Source organism: Cetorhinus maximus, chromosome 13 (genome assembly GCF_964194155.1).
Source record: "Cetorhinus maximus chromosome 13, sCetMax3.hap1.1, whole genome shotgun sequence".
NCBI classification, from domain to species: domain Eukaryota; kingdom Metazoa; phylum Chordata; class Chondrichthyes; order Lamniformes; family Cetorhinidae; genus Cetorhinus; species Cetorhinus maximus.
The window spans coordinates 115,958,160-115,982,284 of NC_135891.1; the positions used below are offsets into that span (position 1 = coordinate 115,958,160).

General features: G+C 48.1%; 1 protein-coding gene across 1 annotated transcript in view; it reads right to left on the reverse strand.

Moving 5' to 3' along the window:
• Positions 1-3,343, reverse strand: part of LOC144688993 (tyrosine-protein kinase JAK2-like) — an 88,991-nt gene extending 85,648 nt beyond the window's left edge. Inside the window, exon 1 of the mRNA XM_078556080.1 lies at positions 3,224-3,343. The gene's annotated coding sequence lies outside the window, so the exon portion shown is untranslated. The remainder of the gene's footprint in view (positions 1-3,223) is intronic.
• Between the last annotated feature and the right edge of the window lie 20,782 nt (positions 3,344-24,125).

A 24,125-nucleotide genomic window follows, 5' to 3' on the forward strand; every position in this document is an offset into this window, starting at 1 on the left:
AAATGTGCAGGGCTAATGGGAAAGGGCAGGGAAGTGGGATTAATTGCCTGGCTCCTTCAAAGACTGGTACCGACATGATAGGCTGAATGGCCTCTATCTGTGTTATATTATTCTATGTTAACTCTTTAACTTTGCTGTTTCAAATGAATAACAAACAGGAGCAGAGATTCTTGCTGCAGGGTCATGGAGGCCAGTCTGAGCAGTGCCATCCACCACCCCTCCCACCCCACCCCACCCCACATACATGCCCAGAATAGTACTCAGCCCTCATCCCTCCAAAGTCTATATGGCTCTGTACCACACATTAACCTATTCTTCTTTAGTTCTCCACCTGAAGGCAGGTCCCACCCACAGCACCACAACTTCCACCACAGGTAGGACAAAGGAGGGGATTGAACCCTGTGCCATTGGCACCAACTTGATCCACATCAGCCATCCAGCACCCCAGGGGGTCTGAGTTGCCGTGGCAACATACACTTTTACATGCATGTTGCAGTCTGGAGCAGTGGATAGTGATGAGTGAGGCTGCAATTTCTTTCCATCACATGGCTGATCAGGAATCTCTCCCACTCTTACCGCCTGCAACTGGTGTGCGCTGGAAGGGTTTACAAGTTGATACTCAGCCAGTCCGGCCGTGTTTTGAACGCACCTTCCTTGGCCATCAGGTGCTAGAGTGGGACTCTAAGCTGGAGCTTTTGCCTCAGGGGCAAGGAAGCTACCCACTGCGAACACAAGACTTTGCACACATGAGCCTATAAAGAGGGGAATTTAGTTACCTTAGCTACTTGAAGCTGCTTTATGCACTTTATTGAGGTAGCTATTTTAAACAGGTTAACATTGACTCTGTTAAAAATCAGAGTGTAAGATTTTCCCCAGGCTCTTTGGAATCCGGCCACCAAGGTTACACGGGGGCCAGAGGCCCATTTGTGGGGAGCAGAATCCGGCTGTGAGTGTCCCTGAATTGACCAAGTCATGGCCAGAGGGCAGTCTCACTCTTCAATTAAGGGTAACAGTGGGTTCTTGGAGGACCAATCGGATGTTCTGCAGCTCGGAAGGAAGAGCAGGCTGCCCTGACAGGTAAGTGAGGGTAAGCACCAGCTCTCCAACTTTTATAACTTTAAATTAAAAATGGCCTCAGGAACTGAAGCCAGGCAGGCAGGAAATGGCCTCTAAGCCTATGTGGAGCGTTGGTCTCCTGATCTGCTGCTGGGAGGTGGCCTCCAGGCAACTACATTGTTCCTTAACGCTCTTGGGAACCTGGAGGCCAACCGGAATATTCCAGTCGGCCCCTGACAATAGGTCTTAATGGGCCTTTAATGAGGTCAATTGGCCAACCACTGCTTGAGGGCGGGTGGCCCTACACCCCCTTCCCAATCCACCTCCATAAAATGGCCTGGGGCAGAATGAAGCCAGGGAACCAACAGGCCAGCAGCCAAAACTTACACACATGCCTACCACCATGCTCGTCCCCTTGGTCCAATGCATCAGCCAGTGAGGTGGGATGAGGTTTATGGCAGGACTCAGAAGCCAGTCTAATTTTCCTAGCAAACAGTCTACAGAGTCTGGTTAAAAAGAGACTCTATGAACTACAGCAAACAGAACATCAAGATTGAAGCAGGATGATGTCTCCAGCAAAATGCAGTGTGTGGAGGATGGTTACACAAGACAAATCTTGTGTGTGAAATCAACCCAAGTCATTTGCAGCATTGACTGACAGGGGAAAAGGACAAATGAAAGACTTGCATTGCCATAGCACCTTTCATGATCACCAGGTGTCCCAATAAAGTACTTTACAGCAAATGAAGTATTTTTGAAGTGTAGTCACTGCTATTGTTGGAACTGCAGCTGACAATTTGTGTACAGCAAGATCCCGGAAACAGCAATGTGATAATGGCCAGATAACCTGTTTTAGTAATTTTGATTATTACCGATCCATCTCCATACTGGTGTCACTATATTCAACTGTTAAAAATTATTCACAAAGGAATTTCTGATTGAGCAGGGAACATGCTTTTGGAGTGAGTGGACTGAGGGGAGTCTCAGTCTCCATCTAGGCATGCTGTACCTGGAGTGATTGAACAAACAGTGGGGGAGGGGGCAATTAGGTCTCTGGCTTCACTGATTGGTTGGGTGGGTAATCCGGAGGAGCAGGTCGATCCCGTCTCCCTTTCGGAACCTGCCTGACCTTCAACCTCCAGGAATCAGTGGGGTGAGAATGGGCGGCTGATCCACTCTGTCCAATTACACCCAGACTGGAAGCTGGAAATGGCCTCCTGGTGTCCCACTGTCCAGTACTACTTGGAGGAGCACAAAAACAAAGTGGTTTCTGTCACTTGTTATAGAAGGTCAGGTTGAAAGGAGTCAGCCATGGCTCAGTATTTATCAAACTGAGTCAGAAGGTTGAGGGCTCATGCCCCACTCCAGAGAATTGAGCAGAGAATCTAAACTCACATGCTCACTGCAGTACTAGGGGAGTGTTGCACTGTCAGTGGTACCACCATTTGAATGAGACATTAAACTGCCCTGTCCCCCTGTCTGCCTTCTCAGGGTGGATGTAAAAGATCCCACGTCACTATTGTAAGAAGAGCAAGGGAGGTCTGCCTGGCATCCTGGTCAATATTTATCTTTCAATCAACATCATCAAAACATGTTACCTGGTCATTACTACATTGCTGTTTGTGGGATCTTGCTGTGCACCCCTTTGCTACTGAGTTTTCAACATTACAACAGTGGCTAAATTGCAAAAGCACTTCATTTGCTGCAAAGCACTTTGGAATGTCTAGAAGCTTCTATACCAGGTCAAAGGAGCCCTGGAATATGAAGGGGCAAAATTAACCTGCTACTGCTCAAATAACTCATCCCAGAAAGTATGTGTGTGTGCGTGTTTGTGTTTGGATGTGTGTGTATGAGTGAGTGTATATTTGTGTGCATTTGTAGTTGAGTATGCATGAGTATTTTTGGGTGCATCAGTGTTTGTGTGTGCATGAGTGTGTGTGCACGAGTGTGTATGTGAGTGTTTGTATGAATTCTTATGTTTGTAAGAGTGTGCATCTGTGTGTATATGAATATTTGTGTTTGTGTGTGTGTGTGTGTGAGTTTGTACGTCACTAGTGTTTGTGTGTATATGTGTGTGTGAGCTTGGTGTATGTACATGCGAAAAAAGGCCTGTTCACTCTACAAAGCACACTTAATATCGTAAAACCAGTCAATAAAGTTTCTTTACCCTGAAATGTTGCTTCTCCTACACTGCGCAGGGTTTCCACATTGCAGAGTGCGAATAGCGAGCGGGTGGAACGTTCTCCATGCTGTGTCTGGCTTCTCTGCTCTGTGAGCAGCTGCGTTTGCTGCATGCGTCCTAGACTTCCTGTTAAGGATGGATGAGACATAGATTGCTCAGCAACTTCCTGCTTCTGAACAGGCTCTTTCCCCTCTTTAACCTACGTAACAGCATGCGCCTACATAAGAGTGGTCACTGCATTCCAAAGTGCTTTGAAACAAGTTGAATAAATGATTATTGATGATAAGTCCTTGAAGACTGAAGGATACCTTTTTAAAGAATTTCTACAACATTTATGAAATTCCATATATTGCATTGTAATAATCAGAGTTAACCACCTTTTCTTCCATGAATGTATCATCTTTTTGTGTCGTCAATCTTTCTCTAAACTATACCCTGTGTTGTTCTTTGGAGAAAGCACAATGATGCCAAGTGTAGCCCAGGCAGGGAAAGATAAGAGAAACACAAATTCCACAACATGCAAAGAAGCTGGAGAGCCTGTCGAGATGATTTTCTTGATACATTCTTGGGGTGTGGGCGTCGCTGGCATTTGTTGCCTGGCCCCACCTATCCTCAGAAGGTGCTAGTAGGCCTTCTTACTGAAACGTTATGGTAGCTGAGGGCCTGGGTCACTTCAGAGGGCAGTTAGGAGTCAAGCATGTTGGAGTGGGGCTGGAGTTATGTATAGGCCCAGACCTGAGCAACCATTTGGTTCATCATTGAGAAACAGAGCTGAAGGGCGGTAGCAGCAGGGTTGAATAGAGTAGGTGATAAAATAAGTTAAATCAAGATGCGGTGGCAAGTTGACACCAGGTTTGGTTTAGAAATGACTAAAGGTTATAAGAGGAAGGGAGGAACAAAGAAGCTAAGGAGTGTCAAAATCTGAGGCACTAAAAAAGAATTCCTCCATTGTTACGACCAGGGAGACACAAGTCAGGATTTGCTCTTTCTTTCCTACTCCTCGATCAACCATAACAGGGTTTTTTGCAATGTATACGAATGAACTCATTAATTCAATGTCTGTTCTTAATCATTTACACACTGATTATAAAGAAACCAGTCTGACAAAAGGGGTTAATTTTTATTGAGCTAAAAACCCACCCAGGTAAAGATATAAAGATATTTAAAAAGGTAAACCCACATCCTGGCCTTCACAACACACGCATGCACACACACACACACACACGTACACACACATGCACACACACACACGTACACACACATGCACGCACACATACGCACACACACACACACACGCGCATGCACATACACACACACACACACAAACAAGCATGCAAAATGCAAAATTACAAGTTCTACAGTAAGAATTTACTCTTTGGCCGAATTATAATTCACTGATAAAAGGCAAAAAATAGCGAGTTCACCGTTTATGAGTCCTTCACTGGTATCTGGCTGAGGCAGAATTTTCAAAATAGTTATCCTGGTCACACGTCCTGTCTGCCCATAATGATTTCAGAAGGTAATTGATTAGCTCATGTCTGGACAGACCATGGCTATTGTTTTATGGCCTACGTGATTAGTTTTTGTAATGTCCCAGCCATACATCTAAATGGAGCATTCTTCCTTGTGAGGAGCTAGGAAGAACACTTTCTATGTAGCCATTGTTCTGGTAGACTTTCTGTATCTTCATAGAAATACAAATGGTAACAGCCAGTATTGTTTTCAGTTCATCTTTTGAAGTAGTTCTTGACATTAGTATGTGTGAAATTCCATTAGAAGTTGTCTTGGCCAGCCAATGAATTTAAAGATTAATATCACACATGCACACGTCACATCATTGCAACACCACATACTTGCAATTAGTAGTTAAGCTATGGACAAGAAGAGGCCTTTTCGAGGCTGTCAAAGCTCATCCCATATGGTCATAGAAATTTACAACATGGAAGAAGGCCATTTGGCCCATTATATCCACTTTGGATGACAAGGAGTTTTCCAGCCTAATCCCACTTTACAGCTCTTGGTCCAAAGCCCTGTAGGTTATGAAAGTTCAAGTACATATCCAAGTACTTTTTAAATGTGATGAGAGTTTCTATCTCTTTCAGGCAATGAGTTCCAGATCCCCACCATTCTCTAGGTGAAAAAAATTCCCCTTGAATGCCCTCAAAACATCAAACATTTTACCCTAAATCTATGGATTTATGGTTACAGACTGGTTATGGATCCCTCAACCAACAGGAATAGGGCCTTCCTATCCACTCTACCTAGACCCCTCATCATTTTATATTCTTCAATTAAGTCTCCTCTCAGCCTCTTCTGTTCCAAAGAAAACAACCCCAGCCGATCCAGCCTTGCCCCATAGCTAAGCTTCTCCATTCCAGACACTACCCTTGTGGAGACACATTGAGTTTTTAAATAAATCTAGTTAAATGTTGTTGTTCACAACTAGAGGAACTTGTTACAATGGAGATGGTTCAAAAGACCATGTTAATGTACATAAGAAGGCTCTTTCGTCACTAAGCATTGGAATATTCTAAGTGTGGTTGCATTGATTTGTTCTGCTTGACTCAGTGGGTAACGTTCTCACCTCTTAGTCAGGGGACTATCAGTTCAGGTCCAACTCCAGAACTTCAATTGATAGAATGGTCCCAGCACAAAAGGGGGCCATTCAGCCCACTGTGTCTGTGCTGGCTCTCTGTGCAAGAGCAGCTCATTTATTCCCACTCCCCCACCTTTTCCCTGCAGCCCTGCAAATCTTATCTCTTTTGAAGATTATCCAATTCCCTTTTGAAAGCCATGATTGGGTTACCTCCACCGCACAATCAAGGCAGCGCATTCCAGATCCTAACCACTCGCTGTGGAAAAAGTTTTTCTTGTCCCTGTTGCCTCTTTTGCCAATCACCTTAAACCTGTGCCCTCTGGTTCTCAATCCTTCCAACAATGGGAACAGCTTCTCCCTATCTACTCTGTCCAGACCCCTCATGATTTTGAAAACCTCTATCAAATCTCTTAATAGCCTCTATTCCCAGGACAAAAACAGAATTACCTGGAAAAACTCAGCAGGTCTGGCAGCATCGGCGGAGAAGAAAAGAGTTGACGTTTCGAGTCCTCATGACCCTTCAACAGAACTGAAGTATAGTTAGGAGAGGGGTGAAATATAAGCTGGTTTAAGGTGGGGGGCGGGGGGGGAGAGAAGTTGAGGGTGGGGTGGTTGTAGGGACAAGCAAGCAGTGATAGGAGCAGATAATCAAAAGATGTCACAGACAAAAGGATCAAAGAGGTGTTGAAGGTGGTGATATTATCTAAGAAAAGTGCTAATTAAGAATGGATGGCAGGACACTCAAGGTACAGCTCTAGTGGGGGTGGGGTGGAAAGGCTGACAAGGTATTAGTTGTAGATTTAAGCCCCAGCTTCTACAATCTATTCATGAAACTGAACTTCCCCATCACTGGAACCATTCTTGTGAATCTTTTTCCTGAACATGTAATCAAGGCTGACACTTCAATGTAGCGCTGAGGAAGTGCTGCATTGCCAGAAGCGTTGCCCATCAGTTGAAATCTTAGCTGAGGCCTCATTGAAAAGCTTGGGTGGATGTTAAATATCCCAGAGGAATTATTATTATAGTAACAGATACCCGAAAACCTTGTTTTTATTTAAACTTCCTCACACACACTTTCTTTCTTGATTTTATTTTTCATGTTACCTCTTTCCCTTTAAGAACCTTTAAGTTTCTTTCCTTTTCAACCCATCTGTTTAAGTCTTTCAACCGTTTTGTCATTCTGTGTGAGTAACCCCTTAACTCAAAGCATTGTGGTTAAGTTATGGCTTAAAACTTTCCTGTCATTGTGCCTTTTGTGAAAAGCTGATACTCATGTGCACTGGGGCAAGTAGTTCCTGAACACCATATGACGGGAAGCAGATTTCTCCTAACCTCCCCCAGTCTCCTCGGCCACACTCCCTTCCCCATCTCCCCCACCCTTCTCCTCTTTGTACTTCCTGGCAATCAAGTGCAGGGGTGACAAAGCATCAGTTTGTGGTACGCACAGTGGTTTAGCTAAACCAGCATGTCATGCATAAAGTTGATGTAGTAAACAGGCTGACAGCTCAGAGCCGGAAATCTACAAGCTAATGCGGTTTCTTGCGTGTGTTATTGCTGGGTTAAATAAAAGACCTGCCCCTCAGGCCTTGCAGTTTAGAAGGCGTGTCATCAACAGCTCGGTCTGTTTGATTGGATGGCTCTTTATTGTGCTTTCTCTGGTGGTTCCTGAAGGGAAGTGTTGCTTAACCGATTCCTGTATTTTTGACTTAAACAAACCGGTCAGGAACCTTATCTGTGTGCTTGTGAGATGTAAAAATGAAACACTGGGGCTGACTTTTGCAAACTGTTCATACTTTTGTTGTTTTGAGTTTTCTTCTCCCCTTTGACCTCCAACCCCACCTCAAAGAAGCTGGCACGTTCTGGCTATGGGTTGTCTTGAGGCTCTGCAACCTGTCCAATAGATCGACAGCCCATCTGCCATCTTGAACATGCACTCCCTCAAACATTCACTCCCTCCATCACTGGCGCACAGTGGCAGCAGCATGTACCATCTACAAGATGCACTGCAACAACTTGCCAAGCCATCTTAGACAGCACTTTCCAAACTTGCAACCTCCACCATCTAGAAGGACAAGGGCAGCAGATGCATGGGGCCACCACCACCAGTATGCTCCCCTCCAAGCCACTCACCTGACAATGGCACTCCTGACTTGGAAATATATCACTGTTCCTTCACTGCCGCTGGATCAAAATCCTGGAACTCCCTTCCTAGCTGCACTCTGGGTGTACCTACACCACATGGACTGCAGTGGTTCAAGAAGGCGGCTCACCACCACCTTCTCAAGGCTAATTAGAGTTGGGCAATAAACGCTGGTCTCGCCCACATCTTGAAAATGAATAACATAAAAATGGAATTATTACAGCTGACATCATTCATGTGACTTGAAAATTCTGGCAAGATTGCAGTCATGCTTTGTAATGCCTGCTTAATTCCACTGCTCCCTTCCCTAATCCCAGACCATTAAAACAAATAGGAGGACTCTCACCTCAATGCACATGGGGAATGGAACATTGCGTCTGTTCTGTAAGAAACAAGGACTCACATTTCTATTGTGTATCGCACAATCTGCTTTACAGCCAATTAAGTATTTGTTGAAGTGTGGTCGCTGTTGTAATGTAGGGAAAAATGGCTGTCAATTTGCACACAGTCAGGGAAGGCAGCCTGGATCAGTTAAAAAGTGGGGTTTCCAATTAAAGGGCCCTTGGCATGGATTCAAATGACTCAACAGGAAGTGACTGAGGCTGCAATGACCACAAGAATGGAGAGAAGACATGGCAAAGTCATAGAACCTTCTGGCTGGTGTGCGGGTGGCGGAGTCCGCACGCCAGCGCTTAAAATGTCGCCCGCTGACATCGCGCGAGCGTCCCGACGTCAGCGCGCGGCGTCGCGATATTTCGGTCGGCTATGCAGCGGGACGCGTGCCCGCCATTAATTAAAGGCCTTGTTAAGGCCATCATCTCTCCAATCGACCAGGATTTTGAGGGGCCCGTGCGAACTTCGGGCCGGCGCACGGGCCCAACGGGCAGGCGGGTAAGGGATTTTTTTTTTACAAACCTCATCCAGTGGCGGGATGAGGTTTGATATCGGAATTGAAATATTGTTATAAAGTTTTTGGGTATTGCATTAACATGTCCCATCTCGTGTGACATTTTCACATGAGGGGGACATGTTAATGATTTTTTTTTATTTTTCTATTTTTAAAGTTTCACTGCCTTTCAGTGATCTCCCTGAGACAGCGCTTTGCCTCAGGGAGCAGTGCGCATGCGCGAAAGGGCGCACTCTGACAGTTGGGGAATCTCCCTCCCCAGCACAGGAAACACATAGCGCTTCCCATCGGGCGACACGCTGGACGTGCCTTAATTGGCCCGCCCACTTAAAATGGCGGCGGGGCCTGTTTCGGCAGCGGCGATTGGCTGCCCGCCTGCTGCCAAGTCGGTCGGGCCTGCCCGCCCATCAACGGTAAAATTCTGCTCATAGAGTCATAGAGTTACACAGCACAGAAACAGGCCCTTCGGCCCATCGTGTCTGTGCCGGCCATCAAGCACCTATCCATTCTAATCCCATTTTCCAGCACTTGGCCCATTCGCCCTGTATGCTGTGGTGTTTCACGTGCTCATCTAAATACCTCTTAAATGTTGTGAGGGTTTCTGCCTCTACCATTCCCTCAGGCAGTGAGTTCCAGATTCTAACCACCCTCTGGGTGAAAAAACCTTTCCTCAAATCCCCTCTAAACCTCCTGCCCATTACCTTAAATCTATGACCTCTGGTTATTGACACCTCCGCTAAGGGGAAAGTTTTCTTCCTATCTACCCTATCCATGCCCCTCATAATTTTGTATACCTCTATCAGGTCCCCCCTCAGCCTTCTCTGTTGTAAGGAAAACAACCCCGGCCCACCCAGTCTCTCTCCATAGCTGAAACACTCCAGCCCAGGCAACATCCTGGTGAATCTTCTCTGCATCCTCTCCAGTGCAATCACATCCTCCCTATAGTGTGGCGACCAGAGCTGCACACAGTACTCCAACTGTGGCCTAACTAGCATTTTATAGAGTTCCAACATAACCTCCCTGCTCTTATATTCTATGTCTCGGCTAATAAAGGCAAGTATCACTTGTTAACCACCTTATCTACCTTTGCTGCTACCTTCAGGGATCTATGGACATGTACACCAAGGTCCCTCTGATCCTCTGTATTTCTTAGGGTCCTACCATTCATTGTGTATCCCCTTGACATGTTAGTCCTCCCAAAATGCATTACCTCACACTTCTCAGGATTAAATTCCATTTGCCACAGCTCTGCCCATCTTACCAGCCCATCTATATTGCCCTGTAATCTAAGGCTTTCCCCCTCACTAATTACGACACCACCAATTTTTGTGTCACCTACGAACTTACTGATCATACCTCCTGTATTCACATCTAAATCATTAATGTGCACTACAAACAGGAAGGGTCCCAGCACTGATCCCTGTGGTACACCACTGGTCACAGTCTTCCATTCACAAAAACAACCTTCGACCATCACCCTCTGCCTCCTGCCACTAACACAATTTTGGATCCAATTTGCCAAATTGCCCTGGATCCCATGGGCTCTTACCTTCTTGACCATTCTCCCATGCGGGACCTTGTCAAAAGCCTTACTGAAGTCCATGTAGACTACATCAACTGCGTTACCCTCATCTACACAACTAGTCACCTCCTCGAAAAATTCAATCAAATTTGTTAGACATGATCTCCCCCTGACAAAGCCATGCTGACCATCCTTGATTAATCCTTTCCTCTCCAAGTGGAGATTAATCCTGTCCCTCAAAATTTTTTCCAATAGTTTCCCCACCACTGATGTTACACTCACTGGCCTGTAATTACCTGGTTTATCCCTACTACCCTTTTTGAACAATGGTACCACATTCACTGTCCTCCAGTCCTCTGGCACCTCTCCTGTGGTCAGAGAGGATTAGAAAATTAGTGTCAGAGCCCCTGCAATCTCCTCTCTTGCCTCACATAGCAGCCTGGGATACATCTTACCTGGGGATTTATCAATTTTTAAGCCGGCTAAAACCGCTAATACCTCCTCCCTTTCGATGCTAATTTGTTCAAGTATATCACAGTACACCTCCCTGATTTCTACACCTACATCGTCCTTCTCCATAGTGAACACCGATGAAAAGTAATCATTCAAAACCTCACCTACGTCCTCCGGCTCCACGCACAGATTGCCACTTTGGTCCCTAATGGGCCCTACTCTTTCCCTGGTTATCCTCTTGCACTTAATATATTTATAAAATGCCTTGGGATTTTCCTTTATCATGCCTGCCAGTGTTTTTTCATGCTCCCTTTTCGCTTTCCTAATTACATTTTAAAGTACTGCCTCTAGATTTTCTATACTCCTGTAGGGCTTCTGCTGTTTTCAGCCCTCCATACCTGCCATAAGCCTCCTTTTTTCCCTTATCCAATCCTTTATATCCCTTGACATCCAGGGTTCCCTGGACTTGTTGGTCCTACCTTCACCTTTACAGGAACATGTTGGCCCTGAACTCTCACTAGTTCCTTTTCGAATAACTCCCACAGGTCTGATTTAGACTTTCCTACAAGTAGCTGCTCCCAGTCCAGTTTGGCCAGATCCTGTCTTGTCATATTGAAATTGGCCTTCCCCCAATTCAGGACCTTTATACCCAGTCCTTTTCCATAACTACCTTAAATCTTACAGAGTTGTGATTGCTATCCCCGAAATGCTCCCCCACTGATACTTCTACCACTTGCCTGGCTTTATTGCCTAAGATTAGGTCCAGTATCAGCCCTTCTCATGTAAGACTTTCTACATGCTGGCTCAAAAAGTTCTCCTGGATACATTTTAAGAATTCTGGCCCCTCTAAGCCTTTCACACTAAGACTATCCCAGTTAATATTGGGGAAGTTGAAATCCCCGACTATTATTACCATATTATTTTTACAATTCGCTCAGATTTGCCTACATATCTGCTCCTCTATCTCCCCCTGACTGTTTGGAGACCTATAGTACACTCCCAGCAAAGTGATTGCCCCCTTTTTGTTTTGAAGTTCTACACATATGGCCTCATTTGAGGAACCTTCTAAGAGATCATCCCTGCTTGCTGCAGTAATTGACTCCTTGATCAATAGTGCAATGCCACCTCCTCTTTTACCGTCACCCCCACCCTCTGTCATGCCTGAAGATTCTATACCCTGGAATATTGAGGCCACCAGTCCCGATCTTCCGTCAACCATGTCTCTGCGATAGCAACAATATCATATTCCCATTTGTTAATCAACGCCTCAATTCATCTGTCTTATTTGTAAGACTCCTTGCATTAAAATATATGCAATCCGGCCTTGTATTATTCCCTTGTGCCTTAACAGGTCTATGTTTGCTCTGCCTTCCAGACTGACTTAGTTTCTCTTCTATATTTGGCTGTGCATCACCCCCCTACTGTACCTCCACTCTGTATCCCATCCCCCTGCCAAATTAGTTTAAACCCTCCCCAACAGCAGTAGCAAACCTCCCCGCAAGGATGTTGGGACGGTTCCGGTTCAGGTGCAACCCGTCCGCCTTGTACAGGCCTCACCTTCGCCAGAAACAGACCCAGTGATCCAGGAAACTAAAGCCCTCCCTCCTGCACCATCTCTTCAGCCTCGCATTCATCCTCTCTATCCTCCTATTCCTATACTCACTAGCACGTGGCACAGGAAGTAATCCAGAGATTACAACCTTTGAGGTCCTGTTTTTAAAGCTGCTATCTAGCTCCCTAAATTCTTGTTGCAGGACCTCATCCCTCTTTCTACCTATGTCGTTGGTACCAATGTGAACTACGACCTCTGACTGTTCGCCCTCCCCCTTCAGAATGCCCTGCAGCCGCTCTGTGACATCCTTGACCCACGGACCAGGGAGGCAACACACCATCCTGGAGTCACGTCTACAGCCGCAGAAGCACCTGTCTGCACCCCTCACTATTGAGTCTGTTACCACTATTGCTCTTGCACTCTTACCCCTCCCGCCTTGTGCAGCTGTCCACCCACAGTGCCATGAACTTGGCTCTGGCTGAAGTCTCCAGGGGAACCTTCACCCTCACCGTTTATCAACACAGAAAAAGGGTTCTTGAGTGAGATGCACTCTGGGGCTTTCCTGACCACCTGCCTGTCTCCCTTCTTCTGACTGGTGGTCACTCATTCCCTCACCGATTGCACTTCCTTAAGCTGTGCAGTGACCACATCTAAAAATGTGCTATTGACGTAACTCTCCGCCTCGCGGATGCTCCGCTGTGTCTCCAGCTGATGATCAAACTCCGAAACCTGTTGCTCGAACTGGTCAAGCCAGTGGCACATCCTGCACAGGTGGTCATCCAGAGTGCAAGGAGAGTCTAAGAATCCCCCTAAAAATTCCCACAAGTTGCAGGCCATACAACTCATGGGACTGAGCTCCCATGCCAAACATTTTGGTTGTTTGTAATTATAAGACAAGATATTTAAATTTAAGCCTTGCTCTGCTCACTGAACTCTCTCTCTTTACAGTCCCGCTCTGCTCACTGAACTCTCTCTCTTTACAGTCCCGCTCTGCTCACTGAAATCTCTCTCTTTACAGTCCCGCTCTGCTCACTGAACTCTCACTCCTTACAGTCCCGCTCTGCTCACTGAACTCTCGCTCTTTACAGTCCCACTCTGCTCACTGAACTCTCTCTCTTTACAGTCCCGCTCTGCTCACTGAACTCTCACTCCTTACAGTCCTGCTCTGCTCACTGAACTCTCTCTCTTTACAGTCCCACTCTGCTCACTGAAATCTCTCTCTTTACAGTCCCGCTCTGCTCACTGAACTCTCGCTCTTTACAGTCCCGCTCTGCTCACTGAACTCTCGCTCTTTACAGTCCCGTTCTGCTCACTGAACTCTCGCTCTTTACAGTCCCGCTCTGCTCACTGAACTCTCTCTCTTTACAGTCCCGCTCTGCTCACTGAACTCTCTCTCTTTACAGTCCCGCTCTGCTCACTGAACTCTCTCTCTTTACAGTCCCGCTCTGCTCACTGAACTCTCGCTCTATACAGTCCCGCTCTGCTCACTGAACTCTCTCTCTTTACAGTCCCGCTCTGCTCACTGAACTCTCTCTCTTTACAGTCCCCCTCTGCTCACTGAACTCTCTCTCTTTACAGTCCCGCTCTGCTCACTGAACTCTCGCTCTTTACAGTCCCGCTCTGCTCACTGAACTCTCTCTCTTTACAGTCCCGCTCTGCTCACTGAATTCTCGCTCTATACAGTCCGGCTCTGCTCACTGAACTCTCTCTCTTTCCAGTCCCGCTCTGCTCACTGAACTCTCTCTCTTTACAGTCCCGCTCTGCTCACTGAATTCTCTCTCTTTCCAGTCCCGCTCTGCTCACTGAAGTCTCACTCTTGCCCCAGGCTGCTGAGGGAGGCAAGGGAGGAAATCGCAGGGGCTCTGACCCAAATTGTTAATTCCTCACTGGCCACGGGGGAGGTGCCAGGGGACTGGAGAACAGCTAATGTGGTTCCGCTATTTAAGAAGGGTCGTAGAGATGAGCCAGGGAACTACAGTCCAGTGAATCTCACGTCAGTGGTAGGGAAACTATTGGAGAAAATTCTGAAGGAGGGAATCTATCCCCACCTGGAGAGGCAAGGTTTGATCAGGGATAGTCAGCATAGCTTTGTCAGAGGGAGGTCATGCCTAACAAATTTGTTTGAATTTTTTGAGGAGGTGACCAGGTGTGTAGATGAGGGTAGTGCAGTTGATGTAGTTTATATGGATTTCAGCAAAGCCTTTGACAAGGTCCCACATGGGAGACTTATAAAGAAGGCAAATGCACATGGGATACAGGGTAATTTGATAATGTGGATTCAAAATTGGCTTAGTTGTAGGAGACAGAGGGTGATGACAGAAGGATGCTTTAGTGACTGGAAGCCTGTGTCCAGTGGTGTACCACAGGGATCTGTGCTGGGTCCCCTATTTTTTGTCATTTATATAAATGACATAGATGACTATGTGGGGGGTAGGATTAGTAAGTTTGCGGATGACACAAAGATTGGCCGGGTGGTTAACAGTGAGGCTGAGTGTCTTGGGCTACAGGAAGATATAGATGGGATGGTCAAATGGGCAGATAAATGGCAGATGGAATTTAACCCTGAAAAGTGTGAGGTGATACACTTTGGAAGGAGTAATTTGACAAGGAAGTATTCAATGATCGGCATGACAATAGGAAGTTCTGAGGAACAAAGGTACCTTGGTGTGTGTATCCATAGATCTCTGAAAGCAGAGGGGCATGTTAGTGGGTGGTGAAAAAGGCATATGGGACACTTGCCTTTATCAATCGAGCCATAGATTACAAAAGTAGGGAGGTCATGTTGGAGTTGTATAGAACCTTGGTGAGGCCACAGCTGGAGTACTGTGTGCAGTTCTGGTCGCCACATTATAGGAAGGATGTGATTGCACTGGAGGGGGTGCAGAGGAGATTCACCAGGATGTTGCCTGGGATGAAACATTTAAGTTATGAAGAGAGGTTGGATAGACTTGAGTTGTTTTCGTTGGAGCAGAGAAGACTGAGGGGCGACCTGATCGAGGTGTACAAGATCATGAGGGGCATGAAGAGGGTGGACAGGGAGCAGCTGTTCCCCTTAGTTGAAGGGTCAGTCACAAGGGGGCATAAGTTCAAGGTGAGGGGCAAGAGGTTTAGGGGGGATGTGAGGAAAAACTTTTTTACCCAGAGGGCGGTGACGGTCTGGAATGCACTGCCTGGGAGGGTGGTGGAGGCGGGTTACCTCACATCCTTTAAAAAGTACCTGAATGAGCACTTGACACATCATAACATTCAAGGCTATGGGCCAAATGCTGGTAAATGGGATTAGGTAGATAGGGCAGGTGTTTCTCAAGTGTCAGCGCAGACCCGATGTGCCGCAGGGCCACTTCTACACGGGGATTCTGTGATTCTGATTCTTTACAGTCCAGCTCTGCTCACTGAACTCTCTCTCTTTACAGTCCCGCTCTGCTCACTGAACTCTCTCTCTTTACAGTCCCGCTCTGCTCACTGAACTCTCTCTCTTTACAGTCCCGCTCTGCTCACTGAACTCTCTCTCTTTACAGTCCCGCTCTACTCACTGAACTCTCTCTCTTTACAGTCCCGCTCTGCTCACTGAACTCTCTCTCTTTACAGTCCCGCTCTGCTCACTGAACTCTCTCTCTTTACAGTCCCGCTCTGCTCACTGAACTCTCTCTCTTTACAGTCCCGCTCTGCTCAATGAACTCTCTCTCTTTACAGTCCCGCTCTGCTCACTGAAATCTCGCTCATTACAGTCGCGCTCTGCTCACTGAACTATCTCTCTTTACAGTCCAGCTCTGCTCACTGAACTGACGCAGTTTACAGTCCCGCTCTGCTCACTGAACTCTCTCTCTTTACACTCCCGCTCTGCTCACTGAACTCTCCCTCTTTACAGTCCCGCTCTGCTCACTGAACTCTCTCTCTTTACAGTCCCACTCTGCTCACTGAACTCTCCCTCTTTACTGTCCCACGCTGCTCACTGAACTCTCTCTATTTACAGTCCCGCTCTGCTCACTGAACTCTCTCTCTTTACAGTCCCGCTCTGCTCAGTGAACTCGCCCTCTTTCCAGTCCCGCTCTGCTCACTGAACTCTTTCTCTTTACAGTCCCGCTCTGCTCACTGAACTCTCTCTCTTTACAGTCCCGCTCTGCTCACTGAACTCTCTATCTTTACAGTCCCGCTCTGCTCACTGAACTCTCTCTCTTTACAGTCCCGCTCTGCTCACTGAGCTCTCTCTCTTTACAGTCCCGCTCTGCTCACTGAACTCTCTCTCTTTACAGTCCCGCTCGGCTCACTGAAATCTCTATCTTTACAGTCCCGCTCTGCTCACTGAACTCTCTCTCTTTACAGTCCCGCTCTGTCACTGAACTCTCTCTCTTTACAGTCCCGCTCTGCTCACTGAACTCTCTCTCTTTATAGTCCCGCTCTGCTCACTGAACTCTCTCTCTTTACAGTCCCGCTCTGCTCACTGAACTCTCTCTCTTTACAGTCGCGCTCTGCTCACTGAACTCTCTCTCTTTACAGACCCGCTCTGCTCACTGAACTCTGTCTCTTTACAGTCCCGCTCTGCTCACTGAACTCTCGCTCTTTACAGTCCCGCTCTGCTCACTGAACTCTCGCTCTTTACAGTCCCGCTCTGCTCACTGAACTCTCCCTCTTTACTGTCCCGCTCTGCTCACTGAACTCTCTCTCTTTACAGTCCCGCTCTGCTCACTGAACTGTCGCACTTTAAAGTCCCGCTCTGCTCACTGAACTCTCTCTCTTTACAGTCCCACTCTGCTCACTGAACTCTCTCTCTTTACAGTCCCGCTCTGCTCAGTGAACTCTCCCTCTTTCCAGTCCCGCTCTGCTCACTGAACTCTCTTTCTTTACAGTCCCGCTCTGCTCACTGAACTCTCTCTCTTTACAGTCCCGCTCTGCTCACTAAACTCTCTCTCTTTACAGTCCCGCTCTGCTCACTGAACTCTCTCTCTTTACAGTCCCGCTCTGCTCACTGAACTCTCCCTCTTTCCAGTCCCGCTCTGCTCACTGAACTCTCTCTCTTTACAGTCCCGCTCTGCTCACTGAACTCTCTCTCTTTACAGTCCCGCTCTGCTCATTGAACTCTCTCTCTTTACAGTCCCGCTCTGCTCACTGAACTCTCTCTCTTTACAGTCCCGCTCTGCTCACTGAACTCTCTCTCTTTACAGTCCCGCTCTGCTCACTGAACTCTCTCTCTTTACAGTCCCGCTCTACTCACTGAACTCTCTCTCTTTACAGTCCCGCTCTGCACACTGAACTCTCTCTCTTTGCAGTCCCGCTCTGCTCACTGAACTATCTCTCTTTACAGTCCCGCTCTGCTCACCGAACTCTCTCTCTTTACATTCCCGCTCTGCTCACTGAACTCTCTCTCTTTACAGTCCCGCTCTACTCACTGAACTCTCTCTCTTTACAGTCCCGCTCCGCTCACTGAACTATCTCTCTTTACAGTCCCGCTCTGCTCACTGAACTCTCTATCTTTACAGTCCCGCTCTGCTCACTGAACTCTCTCTCATTACAGTCCCGCTCTGCTCACTGAACTCTCTCTCTTTACAGTCCCGCTCAACTCACTGAACTCTCTCTCTTTACAGTCCCGCTCTGCTCACTGAACTCTCTCTCTTTACAGTCCCGCGATGCTCACTGAACTGTCGCAATTTACAGTCCTGCTCTGCTCACTGAACTCTCTCTCTTTACAGTCCCGCTCTGCTCACTGAACTCTCTCTCTTTACAGTCCCGCTCTGCACACTGAACTCTCTCTCTTTGCAGTCCCGCTCTGCTCACTGAACTCTCTCTCTTTACAGTCCCGCTCTGCTCACTGAAATCTCTCTCTTTGCAGTCCCGCTCTGCTCACTGAACTCTCTCTCTTTACAGTCCCGCTCTACTCACTGAACTCTCTCTCTTTACAGTCCCGCTCTGCTCACTGAAATCTCTCTCTTTACAGTCCCGCTCTGCTCACTGAACTGACGCAGTTTACAGTCCCGCTCTGCTCACTGAACTCTCTCTCTTTACAGTCCCGCTCTGCACACTGAACTCTCCCTCTTTACATTCCCGCTCTGCTCACTGAACTCTCTCTCTTTACAGTCCCGCTCTGCTCACTGAACTGTCGCACTTTACACTCCCGCTCTGCTCACTGAACTGTCGCACTTTACAGTCCCGCTCTGCTCACTGAACTGTCGCACTTTAAAGTCCCGCTCTGCTCACTGAACTCTCTCTCTTTACAGTCCCACTCTGCTCAGTGAACTCTCAATCTTTACAGTCCCGCTCTGCTCACTGAAATCTCGATCTTTACAGTCCCGCTCTGCTCACTGAACTCTCTCTCTTTACAGTCCCGCTCTGCTCACTGAACTGTCGCACATTAAAGACCTGCTCTGCTCACTGAACTCTCTCTCTTTACAGTCCCGCTCTGCTCACTGAACTCTCTCTCTTTACAGTCCCGCGATGCTCACTGAACTGTCGCAGTTTACAGTCCCGCTCTGCTCACTGAACTCTCTCTCTTTACAGTCCCGCTCTGCACACTGAACTCTCCCTCTTTACTGTCCCGCTCTGCTCACTGAACTCTCTCTCTTTACAGTCCCGGTCTGCTCACTGAACTGTCGCACTTTAAAGTCCCGCTCTGCTCACTGAACTCTCTCTCTTTACAGTCCCGCTCTACTCACTGAACTCTCTCTCTTTACAGTCCCGCTCTGCTCACTGAACTCTCTCTCTTTACAGTCCCGCTCTGCACACTGAACTCTCCCTCTTTACATTCCCGCTCTGCTCACTGAACTCTCTCTCTTTACAGTCCCGCTCTGCTCACTGAACTGTCGCACTTTAAAGTCCCGCTCTGCTCACTGAACTCTCTCTCTTTACAGTCCCACTCTGCTCAGTGAACTCTCAATCTTTACAGTCCCGCTCTGCTCACTGAAATCTCGATCTTTACAGTCCCGCTCTGCTCACTGAACTCTCTCTCTTTACAGTCCCGCTCTGCTCACTGAACTGTCGCACATTAAAGACCTGCTCTGCTCACTGAACTCTCTCTCTGTACAGTCCCGCTCTGCTCACTGAACTCTCTCTCTTTACAGTCCCGCGATGCTCACTGAACTGTCGCAGTTTACAGTCCCGCTCTGCTCACTGAACTCTCTCTCTTTACAGTCCCGCTCTGCGCACTGAACTCTCCCTCTTTACAGTCCCGCTCTGCTCACTGAACTCTCTCTCTTTACAGTGCCTGTCTGCTCACTGAACTGTCGCACTTTAAAGTCCCGCTCTGGTCACTGAACTCTCTCTCTTTACAGTCCCGCTCTACTCACTGAACTCTCTCTCTTTACAGTCCCGCTCTGCTCACTGAACTCTCTCTCTTTACAGTCCCGCTCTGCTCACTGAACTGACGCAGTTTACAGTCCCGCTCTGCTCACTGAACTCTCTCTCTTTACAGTCCCGCTCTGCTCACTGAACTCTCTCTCTCTACAGTCCCGCTCTACTCACTGAACTCTCTATCTTTACAGTCCCACACTGCTCACTGAACTCTCTCTCTTTACAGTCCCGCTCTGCTCACTGAACTCTCCTTCTTTACTGTCCAACTCTGCTCACTGAACTCTCTCTCTTTACAGTCCCGCTCTGCTGACTGAACTCTCTCTCTTTACAGTCCCGCTCTGCTCACTGAACTCTCTCTCTTTATAGTCCCGCTCTGCTCACTGAACTCTCTCTCTTTACAGTCTCGCTCTGCTCACTGAACTCTCTCTCTTTACAGTCCCGCTCTGCTCACTGAACTCTCTCTCTTTACAGTCCCGCTCTGCTCACTGAACACTCTCTCTTTACAGTCCCGCTCTGCTCACTGAACTCTGTCTCTTTACAGTCCCGCTCTGCTCACTGAACTCTCACTCTTTACAGTCCCGCTCTGCTCACTGAACTCTCTCTCTTTACAGTCCCGCTCTGCTCACTGAACTGACGCAGTATACAGTCCCGTTCTGCTCACTGAACTCTCTCTCTTTACAGTCCCGCTCTGCTCACTGAACTCTGTCTCTTTACAGTCCCGCTCTGCTCACTGAACTCTCACTCTTTACAGTCCCGCTCTGCTCACTGAACTCTCTCTCTTTACAGTCCCGCTCTGCTCACTGAACTCTCTCTCTTTACAGTCCCGCTCTGCTCACTGAACTGTCGCACTTTAAAGTCCCGCTCTGCTCACTGAACTCTCTCTCTTTACAGTCCCACTCTGCTCACTGAACTCTCTCTCTTTACAGTCCCGCTCTGCTCACTGAAATCTCTATCTTTACAGTCCCGCTCTGCTCACTGAACTCTCTCTCTTTACAGTCCCGCTCTGCTCACTGAACTCTCCCTCTTTACTGTCCCGCTCTGCTCACTGAACTCTCTCTCTTTACAGTCCCACTCTGCTCAGTGAACTCTCCCTCTTTCCAGTCCCACTCTGCTCACTGAACTCTCTCTCTTTACAGTCCTGCTGTGCTCACTGAACTCTCCATCTTTACAGTCCCGCTCTGCTCACTGAACTCTCTCTCTTTACAGTCCCGCTCTGCTCACTGAACTCTCTCTCTTTACAGTCCCGCTCTGCTCACTGAACTCTCTCTCTTTACAGTCCCGCTCTGCTCACTGAACTCTCTCTCTTTACTGTCCCGCTCTGCTCACTGAACTCTCTTTCTTTACAGTCCCGCCCTGCTCACTGAACTCTCTCTCTTTACTGACCCGCTCTGCTCACTGTACTCTCTCTCTACAGTCCCGCTCTGCTCACTGAACTGTCGCACTTTACATTCCCGCTCTGCTCACTGAACTCTCTCTCTTTACTGACCCGCTCTGCTCACTGTACTCTCTCTCTACAGTCCCGCTCTGCTCACTGAACTGTCGCACTTTACAGTCCCGCTCTGCTCACTGAACTCTCTCTCTTTACAGTCCCGCTCTGCTCACTGAACTCTCTCTCTTTACAGTCCCGCTCTGCTCACTGAACTCTCTCTCTTTACAGTCCTGCTCTGCTCACTGAACTCTCCATCTTTACAGTCCCGCTCTGCTCACTGAACTCTCTCTCTTTACAGTCCCGCTCTGCTCACTGAACTATCTCTCTTTACAGTCCCGCTCTGCTCACTGAACTCTCTCTCTTTACAGTCCCGCTCTGCTCACTGAACTCTCTCTCTTTAATGTCCCGCTCTGCTCACTGAACTCTCTTTCTTTACAGTCCCGCCCTGCTCACTGAACTCTCGCTCTTTACAGTCCCGCTCTGCTCACTGAACTCTCTCTCTTTACTGACCCGCTCTGCTCACTGTACTCTCTCTCTACAGTCCCGCTCTGCTCACTGAACTGTCGCACTTTACAGTCCCGCTCTGCTGACTGAACTCTCTCTCTTTACAGTCCCGCTCTGCTCACTGAACTCTCTCTCTTTACAGTCCCGCTCTGCTCACTGAACTCTCCCTCTTTACTGTCCCGCTCTGCTCACTGAACTCTCTCTCTTTACAGTCCCGCTCTGCTCATTGAACTCTCTCTCTTTACAGTCCCCCTCTGCTCACTGAACTCTCTCTCTTTACAATCCCGCTCTGCTCACTGAACTCTCGCTCTTTACAGTCCCGCTCTGCTCACTGAACTCTCGCTCTTCACAGTCCCGCTCTGCTCACTGAACTCTCTCTCTTTACATTCCCGCTCTGCTCACTGAACTCTCTCTCTTTACAGTCCCGCTCTGCTCACTGAACTCTCTCTCTTTACTGTCCCACTCTGCTGACTGATCTCTCTCTCTTTACAGTCCCGCGCTGCTCACTGAACTCTCTCTCTTTACAGTCTCGCTCTGCTCACTGAACTCTCTCTCTTTACAGTCCCGCTCTGCTCACTGAACTCTCTCTCTCTACAGTCCCGCTCTACTCACTGAAGTCTCGCTCTTTACAGTCCCGCTCTGCTCACTGAACCCTCTCTCTTTACAGTCCAGCTCTGCTCACTGAACTCTCTCTCTTTACAGTCCCGCTCTGCTCTCTGAACTCGCTGTCTTTACAGTCCCGCTCTGCTCACTGATCTCTCTCTCTTTACAGTCCCGCTCTGCTCACTGAACTGTCTCTCTTTACATTCCCGCTCTGCTCACTGAACTCTCTCTCTTTACTGTCCCGCTCTGCTCACTGAACTCTCTCTCTTTACAGTCCGTCTCTGCTCACTGAACTCTCGCTTTTTACAGTCCCGCTCTGCTCACTGAACTCTCTCTCTTTACAGTCCCCCTCTGCTCACTGAACTGTAGCACTTTACATTCCCGCTCTGCTCACTGAACTCTCTCTCTTTACAGTCCCCCTCTGCTCACTGAACTGTAGCACTTTACAGTCCCGCTCTGCTCACTGAACTCTCCCTCTTTACTGTCCCGCCCTGCTCACTGAACTCTCTCTCTTTACAGTCCCGCTCTGCTCACTGAACTTTCACTCTTTACAGTCCCGCTCTGCTCACTGAACACTCTCTCTTTACAGTCCCGCTCTGCTCACTGAACTCTCTCTCTTTACAGTCCCGCACTGCTCACTGAACTCTCGCTCTTTACAGTCCCGCCCTGCTCACTGAACTCTCGCTCTTTACAGTCCCGCTCTGCTCACTGAACTCTCTCTCTTTACAGTCCCGCTCTGCTCACTGAACTCTCTCTCTTTACAGTCCCGCTCTGCTCACTGAACTCTCGCTCTTTACAGTCCCGCCCTGCTGCCTGAACTCTCTCTCTTTACAGTCCCGCTCTGCTTCTGAACTCTCTATCTTTACAGTCCCGCTCTGCTCACTGAACTCTCTCTCTTTACAGTCCCGCTCTGCTCACTGAACTCGCTCTCTTTACAGTCCCGCTCTGCTCACTGAACGGTCGCACTTTACAGTCCCGCTCTGCTCACTGAACTCTCTCTCTTTACAGTCCCGCTCTGCTCACTGAACTGTCGCACTTTAAAGTCCCGCTCTGCTCACTGAACTCTCTCTCTTTACAGTCCCACTCTGCTCACTGAACTCTCTCTCTTTACAGTCCCGCTCTGCTCAGTGAACTCTCCCTCTTTCCAGTCCCGCTCTGCTCACTGAACTCTCTTTCTTTACAGTCCCGCTCTGCTCACTGAACTCTCTCTCTTTACAGTCCCGCTCTGCTCACTGAACTCTCTCTCTTTACAGTCCCGCTCTGCTCACTGAACTCTCTCTCTTTACAGTCCCGCTCTGCTCACTGAACTCTCCCTCTTTCCAGTCCCGCTCTGCTCACTGAACTCTCTCTCTTTACAGTCCCGCTCTGCTCACTGAACTCTCTCTCTTTACAGTCCCGCTCTGCTCATTGAACTCTCTCTCTTTACAGTCCCGCTCTGCTCACTGAACTCTCTCTCTTTACAGTCCCGCTCTGCTCACTGAACTCTCTCTCTTTACAGTCCCGCTCTGCTCACTGAACTCTCTCTCTTTACAGTCCCGCTCTACTCACTGAACTCTCTCTCTTTACAGTCCCGCTCTGCACACTGAACTCTCTCTCTTTGCAGTCCCGCTCTGCTCACTGAACTATCTCTCTTTACAGTCCCGCTCTGCTCACCGAACTCTCTCTCTTTACATTCCCGCTCTGCTCACTGAACTCTCTCTCTTTACAGTCCCGCTCTACTCACTGAACTCTCTCTCTTTACAGTCCCGCTCCGCTCACTGAACTATCTCTCTTTACAGTCCCGCTCTGCTCACTGAACTCTCTATCTTTACAGTCCCGCTCTGCTCACTGAACTCTCTCTCATTACAGTCCCGCTCTGCTCACTGAACTCTCTCTCTTTACAGTCCCGCTCAACTCACTG